Below are 21,021 nucleotides of genomic sequence, written 5' to 3'. Positions count from 1 at the left end.
TGGTATGAAAGTGTTTATGTGAAAGGTGGATAACAAACAAGAGGATAATGAAGAGTAGAAATCCCAGATAGGTTCGAACCCAAATGACACAGGTCTTAGGGAAAAGGTGTCAAATAGGAGAGGATGACAGGATATATAATTGCGAAATTAATGGCAGTGTTAAAAATTATCACCCTATGGATAATACCGAGCCTATGAAATAATACTAGAGCCTATGAAACAGTAACACATCTAATAACATATACCCGGAAAAGAGAAGCTAGAGAATCAATGGAAATGACAAAAACTAGGAGAATCGAAAAACAACGACACCAATCAAGCCACATAGATAATATTACCACATAAATTGTATCTTTAGAGATGTGACATACCTTTTGAGTATATCGTGAACCCAGACAATGTTTGCGCCTCCTTAAGGAAGAGTCAAAAGACACCCGCAAGAGAAACCCGCAACAAACAGTGGTATCATTCATAAGATCATCTGAGCAAAGAAACCTCCACCGCCCATCCAACAAAAACAATAAAACCACCGAAAATCACCATCTAACGAGGAGACTTGATAGCAGTAAAAATAACCAGTAAATTATGGAAAAATCGAGTCAATCCTTACAAAATACAGTGTAAGCCTAGTGGCCAAACAAAACCTCCATATCATTTGTGACCTCGCTGTCAGCTCAAAAATCCTACAATTCAAACACCATTAAAACCTAACTGTCGCTCCAGTGGGCCATTAAAATAATAAAAATAACCAACCTCGGGAGGGGATTCAATAGCTCGATTGGAAATAAGGAGAATTTTAGTGTTTTTCTTTCCAATAAATGGAATTTTATCAATTATTGGCACGTTTGGGAAAGGCCATAGGTAAGATGACATTGCTTATCTCTTTAGTCCATCAGTGAGGATATGTATAAATAATTAACTCAAATTGATTAGCGAGCTAAGTAGATGGCAAAATCCGCTGACAAATTTCGGAAATTTCTGTCCCAAGTTCAAGATGCGGCGCGTGACAATAAATTGAAGCCAACGGGGTGTTTATTAACTTTAGGGAACCGGTTTCGTGTTCAATGATCTTTCTTGCTAATAAAAATAGCATGATTTAACTTCTTGCCGTCATCCATTACGATTGACAACATCATTTCAAACAATCTTGCCGTCATCCATTACGATTGACAACATCATTTCAAACAATCTTGCCGTCATCCATTACGATTGGCAACATCATTTAAAAAAAAAAAATTACGAATATCCAACTTACCTTCTCAAGTGGCAAGTTGCTCATTGGGATTTTCATTGATTGCTTAAATTTACAGTAACGTTTGAAGTGATGGGAAATTTTAGCTTTTCTCCCGCGCACACGCATATATATCAATGAGTGTAATTGTTAAAAGCGGTCTGCAATTGTTAAAATCTATGCTTTAATGTTTAATATTATTTTTTTTTATATGTAAATAGGATTTATTTATTTTTTTATTTTTTTAAATAAGTATTACTTAGTATTTAATTAAAATGTAAATTATAAATTAAATTATTATTATTGAGATGTAAATTTATAAAATATATTATTATGGTAATAAGTAGACTTTTATTTATGAAAGATATTTTTAGTAAATAAATTTTTTGAAATATAATTTTGTATTAAGTTGATCTTCAATTATCCATAATTTCATATAAATTATTATTTAAATATATAGAAAATTTGTTTAACAAATCAATGATTAATGTCTTTCTATTAATTTAATATAACATATGTTCTAAGCTATAAGTTTTCAACTCATTAGAGTAGCTCATCATAATACACATTTAACTTTGTGTATTGAACTTATTGAAATATTATCATGTGAAATATGGGCCCAAGTTATGCACCGAATAATTTGAGTTAATTCAGTGTTTTCTTTCCTTCCATTTTCGAAGAGGATCCATATTCTGTGCATCCTTTTGTCATAATCATGTTCAAGATGTAGCTTGAGTACCAAAAACACAATACCATTTTAGTAAACCACATTTTTTTCAAGAGATAATTGTATATTAGTTGAATTTTCAGAGGCAAGATCATTATTATAAAATAATTTGACTTAATTCAGTGTTTTCTTTCCTTCCATTTTCGAAGAGGATCCATATTCTGTGCATCCTTTTGTCATAATCATGTTCAAGATGTAGCTTGAGTACTAGAAAATACTATACCATTTTAGTAAACCACATTTTTTTCAAGAGATAATTGTATATTAGTTGAATTTTTACAGGCAAGATCATTATTATAAAATAATTTGACTTAATTTAGTGTTTTCTTTCCTTCCATTTTCGAAGAGGATCCATATTCTGTGCATCCTTTTGTCATAATCATGTTCAAGATGTAGCTTGAGTACTAGAAAACACTATAACATTTTAGTAAACCACATTTTTTTTCAAGAGATAATTGTATATTAGTTGAATTTGCAGAGGCAAGATCATTATTATAATATTAACTACCGATTCCTTTGCCATGTCAAATATATCTTGGCGACGTTTTCCAAACAAAATACCATTACATACACAATTAGATATACAATAACCCCATGAAATCCTTCATCTATATTAAGCTTTACAATTAGTCTCATAGGTTGGAAATTCAATGCGCAAGCCTTTCATAGTTTTCTTTCATTTTTGTTCTTCATTTTGACTGTAATTAGTATGACATTGTTATTAGGGAAATTGCATAATTTATACATTTTTCCATTGGGTTAAGGATATGCTAGACTACAATAATAAAATTATTAGTAATATTCGTCGTAGAAAAAAATATAAAGTTGGGATTTACTTTTCTTTCCACTTTAGTTAATTGGCACATATAAAATAAATTAACACTTGAACTTGGTACATATTATACCTAAATTGTCATATCATTATAGCATTCAATGCTATCACAACCAACAACATAAATAAGTGCATGATAATTAACAACAAATATTTCTTCTTTTATATATTTAGTTATATTTCTTCTTTTATATATTTAGTCATATTTAGTAAATGAATAAAAGAGAGAAAAGTCCTTAGCCATATAATGGGTACAACTAAAGTCAAATATCCACTCAATTTTAGAAATGTAAGCTTACAACGATTGAGAAGTAAAACCAAACAATGTATAGTTATCTCTCTTAGTCTCTAAAAATTGATGCCATTATTCGGTCATTCACCTTCAACATGTCTTATATTTCAATACTATTGAAAAAACCTCTTATTATTATCTTTCTTAATTGATGTTAATCAACACACTTCCTCTTATCAATCACTTTAACATAATCAAATTATTTTCATTATATTCTTGAATCTTACAATGATTGAAAAGTAAAAAACAAATAATATATAATTATCTCCCTTAACCTCTAAAAATTAATGCTATTAATTGATCATTTACCTTTAATATTCTTGACCTTATTCTCATTTAGTTCTCTTTTAAAAATTATTTTTAACCTATCATAGATTTCAATAATATTGAAAAAACTTCTTATTATTATTATTCTTAATTAATGTTAATCAAAACACTTTTTTTATTATTATTATTCTTAATTAATGTTAATCAAAATACTTTTTTTATTAATCCTATTAACTTAATCCTATTATATATTTTCATTGTATTCTTGAATTGTTGTTTCTTTTTAATATACGTTGAGACTCTTTTCCTTAAACATATATAGTTGTTGCATAAACTCAAGTTTTCTTTCACCAAGGATTTTCTCCTTGTTCCCTAATTAGAAACCAAAAGAAGATTCAAACGAATAGTAGTTATGATTTTCTTTTATTAAAGTACAAAGAGCAAAAAGATGTTGAAGATAATACATCATAGAAGTCTTTTCAGATTTTCAAAATCATTTCCATAAAAGAACAATCCATATTTGAAATTATTTTTCACATCCAGACGATTTCAACTAATAGGAACTTAACCCATTTTCTCAATACAATTATAGTTGACTGATTAAACTAATTGGCACAATTCCTTACTAAGTACCATATGGGATGATCGAGTGACTCTGAAACACTGTGTATAGACTTCTCCTCACATCTTGGTCTAACGAAAAAAAGTTATTTTTCACTTCAACATGTTGCTGCCATCTCTCCTATTATCCTATGCTCATGAGGGTAGAACTACATATTCATGTAGAGTAAGGTTTATATCCTACATAAATTGGAAGAAGAAATAGAGGAGACAGAATTTTTTTTCTCATATATTAGCAAATAATTAAGAGAGAGTTCAATTAGAAATTAATCGTAAATAAACACTTCCTATAAGAGTTCTTATATTAAAAGGAAACAATCTATATGTAGAAAATGGAAAGCATACTAAGTTCCAATAACTTCGGATTATGAAAATATTTGCCTAAGAATTTATAGATTACAAAGACTAGACAACCAGTAGACCTCCATCCTCTCAATGGTTAAATTCTTAGTTATTTGTCTTTTAGCAATTATCTATCTTGTAAGTAAGTATGATTTTTTTAATTTTTTTTATAATTATCTATCTTGTACTTAAGTATGTTTTTTTTTTTTTTTAAATTGTATTTAGAAAATTTTAAGGATAAAAAGTTATTTTAATGTATAGAAATATTGATCAATCCTATTAGTCTCTAATATGAAAAAGGTAAAATATTTAGCAATATTTTTGTAAAATTATTTAAATTTCTAATTATTTTATATACAATCTATAAAATTTTGGCAATTTTTAAGGAAAACTAATAAAATTTGGATGAATCATATTTAGAAGAATGGAAATTGGAGAATATTATTTTTTTGGAAAAGATATGGAAAAGTAGCTCGTTTGTGAAATTTAGTCCTTAAAATTTTCATTGGTTTGTTTGAATTTTATCATTTGAAACTTTATTTTATTTTTTTCTTTCATTTAAAATGCACATAGTTTTCTTTTACTTTAAAGTTTGGTTATTCGATCATTGATTTCAATTAGTGTCTTTTAGAGAACTTTCCTTTTCAATTTTACTCTTGAAACATTTTTTTTGTCGGCCTAAAAACTTTATTTATATTATGAGGAAAATTTTTTTTACAAAACAATTCTCAATAACTATGATAGCTGGAGTATGCAAAAGATACATCCATTGAGCCTTTATTTCTGCTAGGTTAAGGAGCCTTACATACCAAAATAGAGACAAAAAGGACCAAGTTGGTTCAAAGTAAATTTTCATGGAGGTGGTTGTGGAGGAGGCAGAGGAGGCATTGCTAACAGGTCCTCTCTCTCATGCACATGAAAGTCAATATCATCTAATATCACTTCCAACACATGCAGGAGTTTGTTGTTCATCGATGGCTCCAATAGATATTGGCTAGCTGGTGTAGGATTTCATTCTGATTGAATTGGATATCTTCCATGTAGGCCACAATCTAATTCATGTCCTCGTATCAATGCTCCCAAATGATGTCCAGGTTGGCTTGAATACCTTGCAACTATTATGTAATTGAGTCCATAGTAGCTGGAAAAGTCACATGACCAGGGAAGCAATTCGGATCCTCGACAACCTCCCCAGCTCATTCCACACTCCCTGAATCTGTAGATGACAAACTACTATTATCTGCATGAAGTCTTGCTTGTCGTCTTTTCCCTCCACCTATGCAACGGTGACCTCATTGGTGCAACATGAAAACAAGAGAACAACAATATTGAACCTGAAACATAATGAATTTCCAAAACTTCACAAGTTTTCCGCCCCCTCCACCACAGACAAAAAACTCCTAGACCCACCAACAAAAAGAGGGTGGGCACAAAGCCCAAAAGTAGATCCGACCAAATCCCTTAACTACCATACACTTAATTCCTCAAGTGATACTCTTTAAGGTATAGCAGCGAAAGATAGGATGAATTTTCCCAGATAGAACCTCGCAGACTTGTCTAGGATTAGAGGAAATCCCAAACTAGAGAAATAGTGCACATGTTAATTGAATCAAACACTACCCCTGAAGGGCTTGTATTAATTGAGAACTACACTATGAACCCCAAAAACATCCCGATGGAGGTAAGGGGTCAAGGCCTTGAGGAGATGAGAAACATTCGCCCAAGAAACACCTCACGCATCCCTATTCCCCAAACTAACATGACTAGGGAATCTTACGAAAAAAGTGCAACCCATCAAAAAGAATACCTGATAATAAACTGCACCCTCAAATCCGAGAGAGAAACTAGATACCACCAGGAGCATGTCACATTCAGAAGGAAAGACCCACAATAAGACCATAACCAACAGACTAAAATTACCTGAAGCCTCCCACATATCAGGACATCAAAGAGACTCTTTCGCAAATCGTAGCGATAAATTCCACCAATACATTCACATCCAAAACACGAAACAATAAAAATGGAAAAATGCTCACCAATGTCCCAAATATACAATTGTGAGCTAACAAGGGTGATTCCAGTTTCATGTTAGACCTCCTCTACTCGTTGTTGCCTATTCTGCTTCCAGGGTGGGTTTGCATGGACACCCATGAGCAAGCTTATTGTCCCACTCTCTCTATTCATCTCCCAAACAACCTCAATCTTCCCCAGGAGCACAAGGGGAAAGATAACCAATATTGTCACATCTAGATGGATTGACGGGTGAGAAACCCATCCCAAACCACCATAATGAATATCAAGCATGTGTGCTGCATGCCGAGGGAGAAAACCCCGAGGCCAATTGGCCGCCCAGTTGATCATCCCCATCCGAGGAACTAATGTCTTCTTGTATTAGTCTATTTAGAGCATAAATATCTCCAAGTTCAAAATCAAGTGTCATCCTAAAGCTATGTCCTGCCTTCTTCCTAAAGTACCCAATTAGCCATCCAATCAACAACCTTGTTACCTGTTCTTAATGAATAAGCTATGATGACATATGGAAAAAAATTTTAGTATAGCCTTTATCTTCATTAATTGGGATTCTTGTCTATAGCTTCGTGTTAGCTTCGATGCTGGGGCTCCATCCACAAGTTTCTAAGTCATTTGAATTATAATTTTAGAGTCACTAAAGATTTTAAGTTTTGAGAAACCTATATTTTTCACTAGCAGTAGGGATATTTCCAACCCAGTTAGCTCAACAATGTTATTGGTTTTGACTCTACAATACCCTACATAGATTCCCAAAGGGGATATGGATGAATTCCTACTTTTGAGGCCCCATGGAAGTTAATTTTGAAAAATTCGGTAGGGGGATTTAAGAAATATTTCAGGGATTTGTTCGTGATGTTTTGAAGGGTAGAGGAAAGCAGTGAGAGAATACTAGGAGTAAACTTAAGGATATATAGGATGGATTCTTTAGCATGATCTTCTTTCCATTCTTCATACTTCCATTTTTCTCTCAATATGGTTTCCTAGAGATTCTCTTTGATAATCTTCCAAATAGCTTGACTTGAAGGGATTTGATTGTGAAACACCACCTAATTTTTCTCCTTCTAAATTTTCCAGAGAAGGAACCCAAATATCAATATCCAAGCCCTGTTGACAATTGGATTCTTAGATCAAGAGAGATTCCAATTAGCAATCTCTGCAATCAGATCAACTTATGTTCTCTCTATTGGACAAAAGAGGGTCGTCGGATCCCCCCACACCTCTCCTGGAACCAGAAAGTCATTCAGCAGATGATTCATTGTTTCTTCACTCTTTTTACAAAGTGGACATTGGGATAGGCCACTATAACCCTTTTTAGTCAATCTATCCCATGTAAGAATGCGCTTGTGTCTTAGCACCCATGGAAGGTGAGATACCTTTGGTCGTAATATCCCTTTCCATACTTTATCCCACAAAATTTCACGTGACAAATTATTTATATTGTGTTTGAGAAGATATGCCTCCTTATTTGAGAATGATCACACAGTCTGATATCCCCATCGTACGGTGTATAGGGATTGAGATATTGGAATGAAATAATCTTGCAACAACTCATATAATTTGGGCCATACTACTAGGGATCCCTCAAGGTTCCAGTCACATTCAATATTCCATGCTCGGTATTCCATCTGACTTGGATTATCTTTCCAGAAGTCCATGACTGTTTTTTTATTTTTCTTGTCTGTTGACGGGCCGAAATTGTTTGCCAACAGTAAAGTGGATCTACCCAGTGTAGGATACCAACTAGAACCTACACCGTTTTATTTAGGAATCTCTTCCGGTATGTAGACCTGGATTTTACTCAGGTGAGTTGAGCTCGCTTCGGATAGAGGTGGGATACAAACTCAATTGAATGCATGAACTTCAATAAATACAAGGAAATAATAGACAAAAGTTTATAACATGAACACCATGAATAGAAATATTATAAATAACATAATCCTTACATAAATTAACTATTAGAAGACTTCAAATAAGATTCATGTCTATATAAGAAAGTTCTCAACAACTATAAAACAATTCACAATAATCAAGCATCTATAAGCGTCAAAGAACACACAATCTATAGTAAGATTACACCAATATCAATGAAAGAATTCACCAACAGAAGCATAGAGTTATCAAGTAATATACCATCAGTGCATAGAAAAATAAAGTCTTTTGCACAAGACAACATATGCATAGACTGTGTATCAAATAACTCTCAGGAACATCCGATCAATTAAGAAAATATAGTCACGACACCGTGGCATAAAATATTTGTGTAATCCAATAGTGGAAAATAACAATTACTCCTTGCATATATCAGAAGTGCGTAAGTTCTTTCACAACAATATTGTCCCAAAATAGGTCCTCAGCCAAAAAAAAGGTCCTTTACAATGTGTCATGAGGGTGTATTTATAAAATGAGGGTGACGCTTAGCCTACCCCTAACCTTTAGGCTTCCTCATGATCTTTCAACTACTTGGTGACCTTTAGACTTCCTTGTGATTCTTTATATTCCAAAATTTTCCTATCCTAGTTTACCAAAATCACAAAATAAGCCAACAATCTACTCTATCAACTTCACAATAGAAAGCTCGTGAATGTCTAGGTGGAGTTGCTCCATTAGATAAGGGAAAGATAGCTTGTATTCTGTTAGTTTCAGTCTTTGAAGCCTTCCTCCAGTGATCAAACATGCTCTTACGAAGTGATTTTAAGGTGTCAAGGTCAAATTTTGTCATTTCAATGAGTCTGCAAGTAAAATTTGGTCACTAGGTATTAGGTCTAGGGTTTGTTTTCACTCCTTCCAAAGTTTTCCAAATGTCGGTATATGTCACCATTTAGCTAAGTGTACCATCATTCATAGGGTTGTCATCATCATGTCAGGTTCCAATGGGTCATTTTACACCTTGTTCATGCTTCAATTGTGCCTAGGTAAGGTTTATTTCCCTCTCCTAGGGTTTTGAAGGAAATTTCTCTTGGATGGTCAAATCATCAGCAAAACTTGTATCCTGATGTTCATACACCTTCCCCTATCCTTAATGTATCTTATTAAACACTTCCCATCATTGATATCCCTCAAATTCCTCATTTTCTCACAAACCCTAGTTTCTTGCTACAATTTGACAATTTTGTAAGCTTGGCCTGTGTTTTTCCCTTTTAGACCCCTTCCCCTCACTCAATCTTTGAAATTATACTTTCCCATGCTTCCTAACATCCCTCCCTACTTCCCAAAATTTTCTCAAGAATTTAGAAGCCCCTTATCCCCTTCATTTCAACAAATCCCCTGTTCCACACATTGGGACAACTTTTACTCCAATGATTTTTCTGAGCAAGAAGAGATGAATTTGGGAAAATTGAGAGAGGTTTTTGTCCACAATATGCCAAGAAAGAAAAACATCCTTCACCTTTTACACAGGTGTCATGGTTTTAGAGAAATTTCGAAAATACAGTTGCCTCAAGAGAATTGATGCACCTCTGAAGTGACCTTGGGAAAATCAAGATTTATCCTAGCTTGGTTGGCTGAGGAAGACCTTCAAACGTTGACTGCAACAACACTTTGCCTTTAGGCAGCCTCATTTTGCACATTTTGACCAGTCTTGGGAGATTTAACTTTTGATAGGGAAAATAAACTCCAAATTGAAAACTTCAAGTTGTGTTGGAAAGACGACTCAATAATATTTCCAACGAGCTATCCCATGCCCAATTTGGACACCGGGAAGGCCTCCAAAACAGGTCTGCAAAAAAGCTCTATGCACCTGTTCCTTGGCGCGACACACCTGGGTAGTGGCGCGGCGCACCTGCCTGCTTAGACCAAATTTCACTCAAATCATCTTGCAAAGCTCCCAAATCTTGCAAACTTTATTCCTCAAGTAAGTGGAACCTCACACTTTTCCATTCCAAGAGATTTACTCATCTTTGATGGTGTTTTGACAAGTACAAAATCAAACCCTAACTGCTGTAAAATTGCATTGAAAAAAATGCCTAGGGTTTGTAAAATTGTCATTTCTACTATTTTCTCCCCTCCACCATTTTCATTTTCCTCTTCACTACATTTCACTCATTTCATTTCCCATTCCCCCTCTCATTTCCACTCATCCTACTCCCTTCTTCCCAAAACCCTAATACCTATCAAATTCTTACTATTCCCAAACCCTAATTTGTATCCCAAAGTCTATCACCTCCCACAAACCACTATAACCAGCATCAAAATCCCTCATTCACTGTCCCCCTCATCAATCCCATTCATTACATATCAAACACCTATTCTTCATTTAAAATCTCTTCATACTCATCATTGAACATCAAATGATGGTAAATATGGAAATAGATTCAGCCTATGAAAGGGATGAGGAGACTGTGAGTGATTCCTCCCAAGAAGTTCATGCATCAAGAAGGCCAACAAAGAGAAAAAGATGTTGAGGCACATGGCCTATCACTATTTGGAAAGAAACAAAATTTGCAAAGCGAGAATAAGGACTTTGAAGGCCAAGTTGAGGAAAACTTTGAGGAGGAAGAAAGAGCAAGAAAAGCTCAATATTTTGGCTGAGGCTTCCTTAGCCCAACATAGCACTTGATCTAGGTCACTTAGCCAAAATTTCAAGAAATTTGGGAACATTTTTGTTAATTTTGAAATTTTGAAGAAAAACACAGATTTTTCTGCGTGGTGCATAGCGCCACCCAACGCTCACTTTTGCTAGGGACCTCCTCTGGAGGAAAACTCTACATTTTTGAATTCCTCATACAAAATAATGAATACGCAGAAATGGCTAGAAATTTTTGTCAAGTTTTGAGCTTCCAAAAGGGTCAAAAACACCTCAAAAATGCCCTTTCTGCCCCTTTTTGGCCACACAGGAAGCGGTGTTGGGAAAACTCACCTTTGGAGGGCAAAATGGATAGAAAATTCAGAAATTCTACTTGTTGTGGAAAGTATACAGACAAACCTTTCCAAAAAGACCACTTAGAGAAAATTTGGTGCACGAAAAGGCCTCCAAAATCAGCTGAAAAAAGGCGCTACGCATAGGGACAGTGGCGCGGCACACAGGATGGAAAATTGACTTTTTTGCCAAAAAACTCTGTTTTTCACCTATTTTTTTCTCAGTTTGAATTTTATCTCCCTCATATTCAAACTCATGATGTAATTTGATGTAACTTGATAGACTTTGAAGTAAAAATTTTAAAAATTCACTCATGGAGGTAGATACATCATGAAAAGGTAGTTTTCAACTAAATGAATCAGTTTCCTAGGTTTTAGAGGCAAGTTGTTCCATTGCCTACTTTTCAGTTCTTAGTTTAGATCTTGTTGAAACAGCTCCTAAACTCATGAATTCGACCCCTAAAGCCTAGCATGAGTTTTATTTGCCTATATCTAGTAGTTTTTCAGTCATTTGTAAAGGTTGGACTCTTGTGAATGTTTTGAGCATTATTGTACATTCATCTCTGCAGTTTGGCAAAGGAATAGACCAGGGTTTGCAGCATTTTGTGGGATTCTTGTGGCAAGATGATTTGGTATTGTTTTTCCTTCTGTGATTCATGTTTACATGTGTTTATGTATGCCATTATCTCTCTATTTCCAGCTTAGCTAAATGAATCAAGTATAAAGGTGGAAATCATTGATGTTGCAGTGCTCTACCTTAGGGTTTGTTTAGTTTTACATGTTTTCTACTGTTTGAAGAGGACTCATGACACTTCCATGCCCTCTCCAACTCCTCACCAATCTCAAGACTCACCATTACACCTAATATAAAGTACTAAAGCATTTGCCTACCTCGCCCCATAGAAACCTCTGCAAGACTGAGTTCATTCCCTAGACCCAAAACTACCTTTCACATTTGATCCAGCAAACCAACATAAAACTCAATAAAAATCTTCTGAGCATATACCCAACATAAAATTCATCTTTAAATCAGTCACCTCAAGCCTCATTTGCTATATTTTCCTGAGATTGACAAGGAGAGAGCCCTCTCCCGACCTGGTAGGGCTATCTACTAGGTTAAGTGTGGTTTGATGTTACCCTAAACCTACCTTTCTCAGCTTGAGGTAGATTTAGGCCCTAACATGTTCCACTGCAATGGGGTTGATCTGTGGTTGTTCTTCATCATGTTTGTGCAGCCATTCAAGGGCATCCAGTATGAGAGTGGTCCTTTTGGCATTCACCTAATTGCCCAAGGTTAGCAGTTTTGTGTACATTCTCATTGGTTCAACCACATAACATGTGATATTCTCCTTTGTAATGGGTAGGTCATCTATGTGGGTGGCCTACCTATATGTGTCGATGAATTCCTAAAATTATCGTGAGATATCTTCCTGAATTCTCACATGCCCAACTTCTCTGATGAACTACATGGACCTCTATCACTGATTCCAGATCGCTGAAAAGGTGTCTATATGAATCCAACACCATTTCTACATCTTCAGTTATTTTTTCCTTTGACTGGATCTTGGTGTGTAGCTAGACCTTGGCATTTTTCATGGTGATCCAATGCTACTTCAGGACTACTGCTAGTTCCCCTAGATACTTGATGGACCACTCATGTATACTATATATAGCGGTAACGACTTCCTTTAGCATAAAATCCCTCTCTTTTGTATGGGTTTGTATGGCCAAGATTGGTGCTACGGTGTGATGTATTTTTGACATCTCTTCATAGACCATTTCCATGGCTTCACTGAGCATCTCAGCCTCATCTTTGATTGCTACCTGGAGTTTCGTTGTACTAGAATGTACTAAGTGGAGGGCTGCATTCTCTTCCTCTACTCTCTTTCTATCTTGCTATGCTTTAACGACCTTATTCTCTGATGCGTAAATCCTCTTTTGGAGCTACATGATTTATTTGCTCATCCTAGACACATTATGTTCAGTTGTGGTCAAAAAGGCATTTCCAACCAGGGTGATCATTTCGGAATTAATAGTGGTGTCAGGAACAATATCTTTAACTGTGGTTACCAATAAGGGTTCCACATGGTTTCTAGCATAGCATTTCCTCCTCTCTTGCCTAATTTTCAGGCTAACTTTGTCAAAGATGAGACTGGTGAGGTCTAGTACCTCTTCTTCTTCTTCATGGAAGCCCAAATCTTGTAAGGGAATATGTCCTCCGCTAAGGGGAGTAGAAGGAGGAACATCTAATGGAGCTTGTTCATCTTGTTCTATGTATCACTCAGCTCTCTTGCTATTTTCTCAGTACTCTGTCTTTCTCCTTTCCTCTTCTTCTCTTTTCCTCTATTCTTCCTCAAACTGCTTCTTCTCTTGCTCAACTTATGCCTGTTTCTTCTTGAGCTCCTCAGTATTCTTGATTTTTTATTCTTGTTCCTTTAGTTCTTGTTCTCGTTTCTTCTTCTTCCCTGGCTATCTTCTCTTCTCACTGCTTTTCCTCCAGTTTCCTCTTCTTTTCTACCTCTTCCTTGGCTCTCTATTCTTCCTGTTGCTTTTCCTCTAACTACTTCTTCCTTTCTTCCTCTTCATGTCTCCTCTTCTTTTTGAGATGTACTTGGTCACTTGACTCTTGTGATTGCTTGAGACCTTCCTCCCTTTTCTTTTTTGAGCCCTTGTTTCTTATTTTCTAGGGTTGTGTTCCTTTGTTCCAACATTTCATCATCTTCCCCCTTTTCTGGGTCACTTGAAACATCTTCCACCTCTTTCTCCTCCTGCTTCTTGAGTTTCCTGGTGGCCTTTTGTTTCTCTTGCTTCTTCTTCTTCAAGGTGGATGACCTATCTTTCAAACTAACATTCTCCTAGGATTGTTCAAGGAGCTCCTCATCTCTCACCTATTGCTCAGTAGGGCTAAGTTCCCTAGTGGAATTATACTTGTTCTTGACTCCATCTTCGTGATCCTATCTGGTATGTGAATATGTCTAGTTAAAATTATCTCTCTTGCAGTGAGAAGCTACAATCTTCTCAGGGTCATATGTGCGATAGTATAGGGTTAAAAGGTTACTCCCTTTTAAAGCTTTAGCCTCTGCCTCTACTTGCTTAAAGTTTTCTACCAAATAGGCTCTGATAATGAGAGGGGAAGTTGGTCATGGTTTCTCCCTTCCTTTGCTTAGTACTTTCAATAAACCCTGCGTCATTTAGTAACACGCCTATCGCAAGAGCACCATATCTGTGGTGAACCTAGGAAGAGCATGTGGGGCCTTATTATAACTAAAAAGTATAATAAATGTACCCTCCTGGATCGGGAGCCAATGTGCCACTTTGACAATGGTTTCCATGGCCCTCTTTGACATACAAGGTGACTCTTCTCCAATCAATTGATGATATAATGGGGAAATAAAATACTCAAAAATCACATCAATCATACCCTTATTGGCAGTGTCCCAGAAAATCTTGTAATGATGGTGCAATGGGATGGCTATAGATGTATCCAAATTGTAGCTCTAGTTGTTTAATTAGTACCTTGCACAAACTGCGTCTAGAAGGTATGAGTCCATATATAATTCTAGTGGACGATCTAGCTCTGGCTTCTTTGTTGCAATGATGTTCGTCCTAAGGGCCGACACAAGAATGTTGGCCTAGTTGAAAATTGTTGCATGGGTGGCGACAACGTACATGATAAGGACCCATGTACCGTGGAACACATCATAGCCTGCTTTCCCATACAAACAGTTCATCATGGTGGTGATTAGCTGATAAAACTTCCCCAGCCCATCTCTCTTGTATACCTAGTTTTTCCTAACCCAGAACTTGGACGGGTCTTGCCACCATTCCATAACGATGTCTTTGGTAGGAGTCATGAAGCTGGGGAGCTACCAGGGGTTGAAAGTTTCATGTTTCTTAGGGAGACTGTAGTAAGTAGAAATTTTTGTAGAGGAGATTGCTACTACGGGTGCACCGGTATGGTCCCTTACTGTCCATGAATTTGTGTCTCTGCTTTGAATGATCCAGTCGATGGTTTCAGCACATGGGAAAGCTGGAGGGTGTGATGCTATTTTGTGAAGCTTAGACCTCTTGACGTTTAGGTACACAGGAAAGTCCTCCTAGGTCTCTAGTATGTCTGGCTTGGTGAACTCCTCATAAATGTCATAGAAGGAAAGCCTCATGCTTTTATAAATGTTGCAAGTAGTGTCTCTGTAGATAGCGGGTTCCTTGTATTGATGGAATTCCTATGAAATGCTCCTAGAGCTCTTATGGGCAGACTTCGTAGTAGGTGCCATCTCATATTCAAAAGAGGAGATGGAGATGCAGTCATGATCCACATCACCTGGCATATCAAACAAACAATCCCATGATGAGAGAGACGATATGATAATAAAATAGAGTGCTAAAACAAACAATAGCTTTCAGAGGTTGGGAGACGGTTTTTGGCAAGTCGCAGGGGGAAGGAGGTCGTAGGAGTCGCATGGAGTAGGTTGATACCTAGCGAATGGGTAGGTCAATCATTAGTTTGCAAAGTCACAAAGGTCACAGGTCGTGGCAGCTGCAGAGGTCCCAGGTCGCGAGGTCACAGGTCTTAAGGTCGCAAGGGTTGTGGGTTACACAAGTTGCATAAATTTTCTTTTTGCGGCCTATGTTTTGGGTGAGTCGAGGAGATGAATGTGGCTTTAGAGGGGTCTCTAGAACGTCTCAGGGTCAAATGTCTTGGCTTGTGTGGGAAGAAGGTTATCTCTGGGCCAGAAATGGGTATGAGAAAAAGTGATGGGGGCTCACGAAGCTAAAGAGGCATTCAATAAAGACTTATGGTGGAAAAAGGGTTAAATTATGGATAAAATCCCCCAGAACTAGAATTTTCAGGGTTGGGGCTAAGGAGGATGACTACTGGAAGGAAAAAATGATTATTGGGGAAGAAGAAAGGTCGCATACCTAGAGAAGTCACACGTGTCGCCTAGTCGCAGAGCCTCTCTGCCTTTCGTGCAACCAAAAAAACATTACAAATGAGTGGGTCAAGATTGTTATATATAATTTTATTCGTACGTGTGGGGGTTGCGTAGGTTGCAAGGCCTAAGTTGTGGATGTGTGTGACCTATGTGACCTATGCAAGTCTGTGACCCAAAGGTCGTTGGGTCACATGGATCACACGGGTCACATGGCTGGGTGATTAGGCCTTTGCAACCTCTACGATCCAATGATTTCCTAGTCGCATGGTCACATAGGTTGCGACAGTTATGAATCTCACTAGGTTGACTCATGCAACCTATCCTACTCGACGGTTTGGAAAGGTCCCAAGAGTCGCAGAACTTGCAGGTGAAGAAAAGGTCACATCATGGTGATGTTACTAGATGACTTAAACTTGATTAAGGGATTGGTTCAGCTAGTGAGGAAGAGACTTAGGTTCTTTAGAGAATTTTCTAGTTTTTCGAGCTCCTGAACAAACTATAAGGATGGGAGGAAACTCTTGAAAAGGTAAAGGGGCTCCTAAATTTTGAAGAGTTGGAAATTTTGGAGAGATTGTTGCAGCTGCTACAACATTTTCCAAGGCCAGTTTTATATCTTGGAAGGTATGATCCTAACTCAGACGATGTAGTTTCTACCAAGAATCTTCCCAACTTAAGGTAGTTGATCCATCATGGATTTCCTAGAATAAGTGGTCATGAATAATATTACTATTATGACTAGCTAAATTCCATAAGGATGATCCGCAAAGCAAGGGTGATTCCAAAGAAGGTCAGCCTGAGATATTCCTTGTCCATATTTATGTGTCCATATACACTTCTTATGTTCTAACCCCCCTTGAATCCATCGCCACCATAGCTTGGCTCTGATGAATTCATTTAATTCCTCTGGGTTGTATAGACCCAAGCCTCCAAAAGTCTTTGGGAGGCAGAGCTTGTCGCAAGTGACTACAGACAATTTCTTTTCCAAGTTGGCTCCTTGCCATAGTAACTTGTGGAAGATTGAAATTAAGTCTTTTTATATGCATTTTTGGGTTGGGACAACTAAAAGTTGATATAATGTAATGGATTGAGGGACTTCCTTCAAAAGGGTAGCCCGGTTGGCCAGATTAACCACCCAAAATGTCCACTTAGACAACTTCTTCTTGAGTTTATTACATATGTCCTTCCAACATACTATCTAAAGTGGATTTGTAACTAAGGGAACTCCTAGGTACATCAAAGGAAGAGTATCAAGGGGAAATCCCAAAAGACGAGCAAGATTATTCTGGATAGGCTTAGGAGTATTTAAAAAAATAAATATGAGACTTGTATTTGTTTATAAGCATACCTGAAGCCACCTAAAAAATTTCAAGTATCCCTTCCAGCATTGTAGCTTCCCAAACATTGTGTTCTCCATATAACAAATTATCATTTATGAAATGTTGATGCGTAATTCTAACCTCTGTGCCTGGGAGGTGGATGTCCTTCATAAAATTTCCCCGTAATTTCGAATCGCGTAAGCGAGCAAGAAATTTTGCCACTATAATAAATAAGAAAGGGGAGATTGGGTTTCCTTGACACAACCATTGTGAAGGTCTATAAGTGGTTGAAGGGGAACCATTGAGGAGGATTGAGAAGGAGTTGGAGATGAGAGAGTGAATCCAAAGGGGTGGAGGATTGGAAACATGTTCCTAACCATTTGGTGATATTAAATATTTATGTTTTACATATTGATTATTGTTTTGAGATAGTGAAGAAAACACAAAAAGGGTTTGTTACTTAGAAATTGACCTTCTGGGTATTGAGATTATTTCCACATTAATAATCCTTACATCGAAAATTAATAATTCCGCCTCTCCTAACTCGTTGATGGTAACAAGCCATCAAGCATCACATATTGTGGTTTCCTATGGCCTAACAAAGCATACATCAAAAGCTTTGTTCAATTGAAGTTCATTATAGAATGTAGGTTTGCTTTAGCATGTATGTATGAAAGCTATGTGATATTATCCTCTCTAATTGTAATATTAGCATTGAAATACTTGTGCTTCTACTCACATTTATTAGGAATCTATGTGCTTATTAGTGAAAGGTTAAAATGAGTCACTTCACCAACTCTTAAATACAAAAGGAAGAGAGTATTAGTGTGGAACAAAATGCATCTTATTAAAATGGTATATCATCCCTAAACTTACTAACCATTAAAAAAGAACTTTAAACATCCTATTTACATAGAAAAAATCTCCTCATGGTATATTAATGCATCCATTAGACATGAAAACTACTTATGTGCCTTAGAGAAGATCATAACTCTAGTTCCATAGAGAAAACTATGAATAATAGTACAAGAGAAAATTATGCATGTAGATATCATGGGACTAAATAAGAGTAATGAATTTCATATCTAATTAAGAATTAGGATTGTATTGTAGAGGAAGGCTTCACAATTTGTGTTATAGACCATTTCAACTCTTTGTTTTAAAGTCACTTTAGAAATCTAGAAAAAATTTTCTAAATTTTCCAATCTAGAGCATTTCTTCTTGAAAATTTAAGTAATTTTGATTTATGGATTATTGATCATACTGGTTGAGTTGTTGAATAGAGGTGTTGGTATTTAACCTTTGGAATGAATGTGATGGAGTCACTGGGAAATATTAAACGTAAAGCTGTCAAATTATATATATATATATATATATTTAATGCGCATAAACCCATTAGATATTTGATAGTACATGGAAGTCATCACATATCTAACTCTTATCTGATGGGACAATAGTCGGATATTTGACACAAGACCAAAGGATGAAAGCATCGGACATTTGGCATTCTGGTTGGACAAAACTATTATCTCATCGAATATATGAAGTTAAAACAACAGACTTTCTACTCCAAACAGATAGAATGATGTGTATGAGATATAAAACTCTCATCGAACTAATTTAATAGAATGTAGAATATGAAAATATAAACCGTCAGACTTTTCACTCCATAATGATTGAAGGAAGCATGAGAGAGATAACACTTCCGTCACACGATCTAGGTCTATCATCAATTATCTGACACCACATCATCAGACATCTTCGTCAGAATAAATGTTGGTCCCATTGGGTATTCAATGCATGTGCGCATATATTATGATGTTTTTTCATCGGATATCCCACGGAAGTGAGAGTTAAAAAATTGACATCAAAGCATCGGATTTTTAATGACAATTTCATCCATTTTTTGTGTCAGATAATTGACATCTGTACTATCGAATATTCGAAATTTAGTAGAGTGTCAACTATTCGACACAATACTAAAGATGAGTTGTTCAACTCCAATGTTTCAGATAACTGACGCTATTTCATATCCAATGAATGGGCATCAAATTTTGGCCCCATTTGTGTTAGTGCACCCTCACAAGGTCCCATATCTAGAAATACAAATTGTAGGAACATGCCCACCATCCTCCTTATAATACTGCTACAAATCATCTCAAACCTTCCTAGGCCCATATTCCACCTGTCCTTAGCATGCAACATATGTTGCCAATTATTCATATGGGAGGGTATACTCTTGTCCCTTCAACTCTATTATATTTATGCCCATCCATCACCATCAAGTTTCTTTATCACTCTCCACGATATTCCCTAGTTGTTCCATCTAACAAGAGGAATATAAGGGTGGCCAACTCTTGAATATCATTAGAATATGATCTTGGCTTCCCTAATTCACAAGAAATTTGGTGGCCTTATTCCTTGACCTCCTCGCATGAGATGTGATAACATAGGGGAGAGAAAGCACTACAGATTGGATATGATGCACCAATATATCTAGTCGAGAGCTCATGGACATCCATTATGAAAATTTTTAACCACACCTATTTCCAACTATGAGTTGCCATCGATCTGAATCCTGTTATAAACTGTCTCTTGAACTATAAGAAAGCCTCTTTCTAGAGCCTTCAATTCCACCACATTATTACTATTACTTCCAAAATATCCAACTTAAAACTGAAGTGGCTTTCCCTTGTCATCCTTGAATATTCCTCGATTCCCAATAGGCCCTAAATTTCCTTTAGAGGCTCCATCAAAATTTATCTTTATGAAGCCTTATGGTGGGAGGGTAAAAAATAACGAGGAGAAACCTATACCACAAGGCCATTGAATATTTATTGAGGCCATTTAATTTTGTGAAAGTTCCATATGTTTTAATATTTGAGATTCCTACCCTTCAACCTTCCAATCCTCATTGTCCCACTTCTCTAATAGAATCACTTCCTCAATATTATATCTTGTTTATTGCCAGGAAAGATCCCCTCCAGTCTTGAGATTATTTAAAACTATCTTGTTATGTTCCTTCTAAACATTCCACAATATGAAGTGTAGGTTTAAAACTCAAGCCTTGTTCACAATTGGATTTTTGAAAAAAGAGAAATTCCATAAATCAATGAATTCCCAAAGACTATTAGCGGACCAGTCAAGGTAACCAAATAGGGTGTTGATCATTATTCATAGAATTTCCACCTTTAAACAAGTGTTAGGAAAATGTTTCATGCTCTCCTCTTTCCCTTGGTAGATTTGGCACCATGTAAAAGCTTCGAGACCTTTTCACTAAAATAGATACCATGTTGAGTCTATGATGACCAATCAAACATAGAAAACTTTTTACCTATCACCATAATTTTTTGCCCAAAATCCTTTGCTAGTATGGATCCATTGGAAGTTCTTTATGGTTTTCCATGAGGACATAAGCTTCTTTAATGGTGAACATGCCCTAAGTTTGATAAACCCATCGTAGCCTCTCCTAATCCCATGCCACCTGTGATTTCCTATCTTTTAAAAGTACCTCCATAGACTTTCACTCATGATGGAAATGATCATCATTCCAGTCATGCTTAGTTTTCCATAT

The sequence above is a fragment of the Pinus tabuliformis genome, chromosome 2_1 (assembly GCF_031772625.1).
Source record: "Pinus tabuliformis cultivar Carrire ecotype Pingquan chromosome 2_1, CPIR1, whole genome shotgun sequence".
Lineage (NCBI taxonomy): Eukaryota > Viridiplantae > Streptophyta > Pinopsida > Pinales > Pinaceae > Pinus > Pinus tabuliformis.
The sequence above is the reverse complement of the archived record's forward strand: the minus strand, read 5'-3'. Positions refer to the sequence as shown.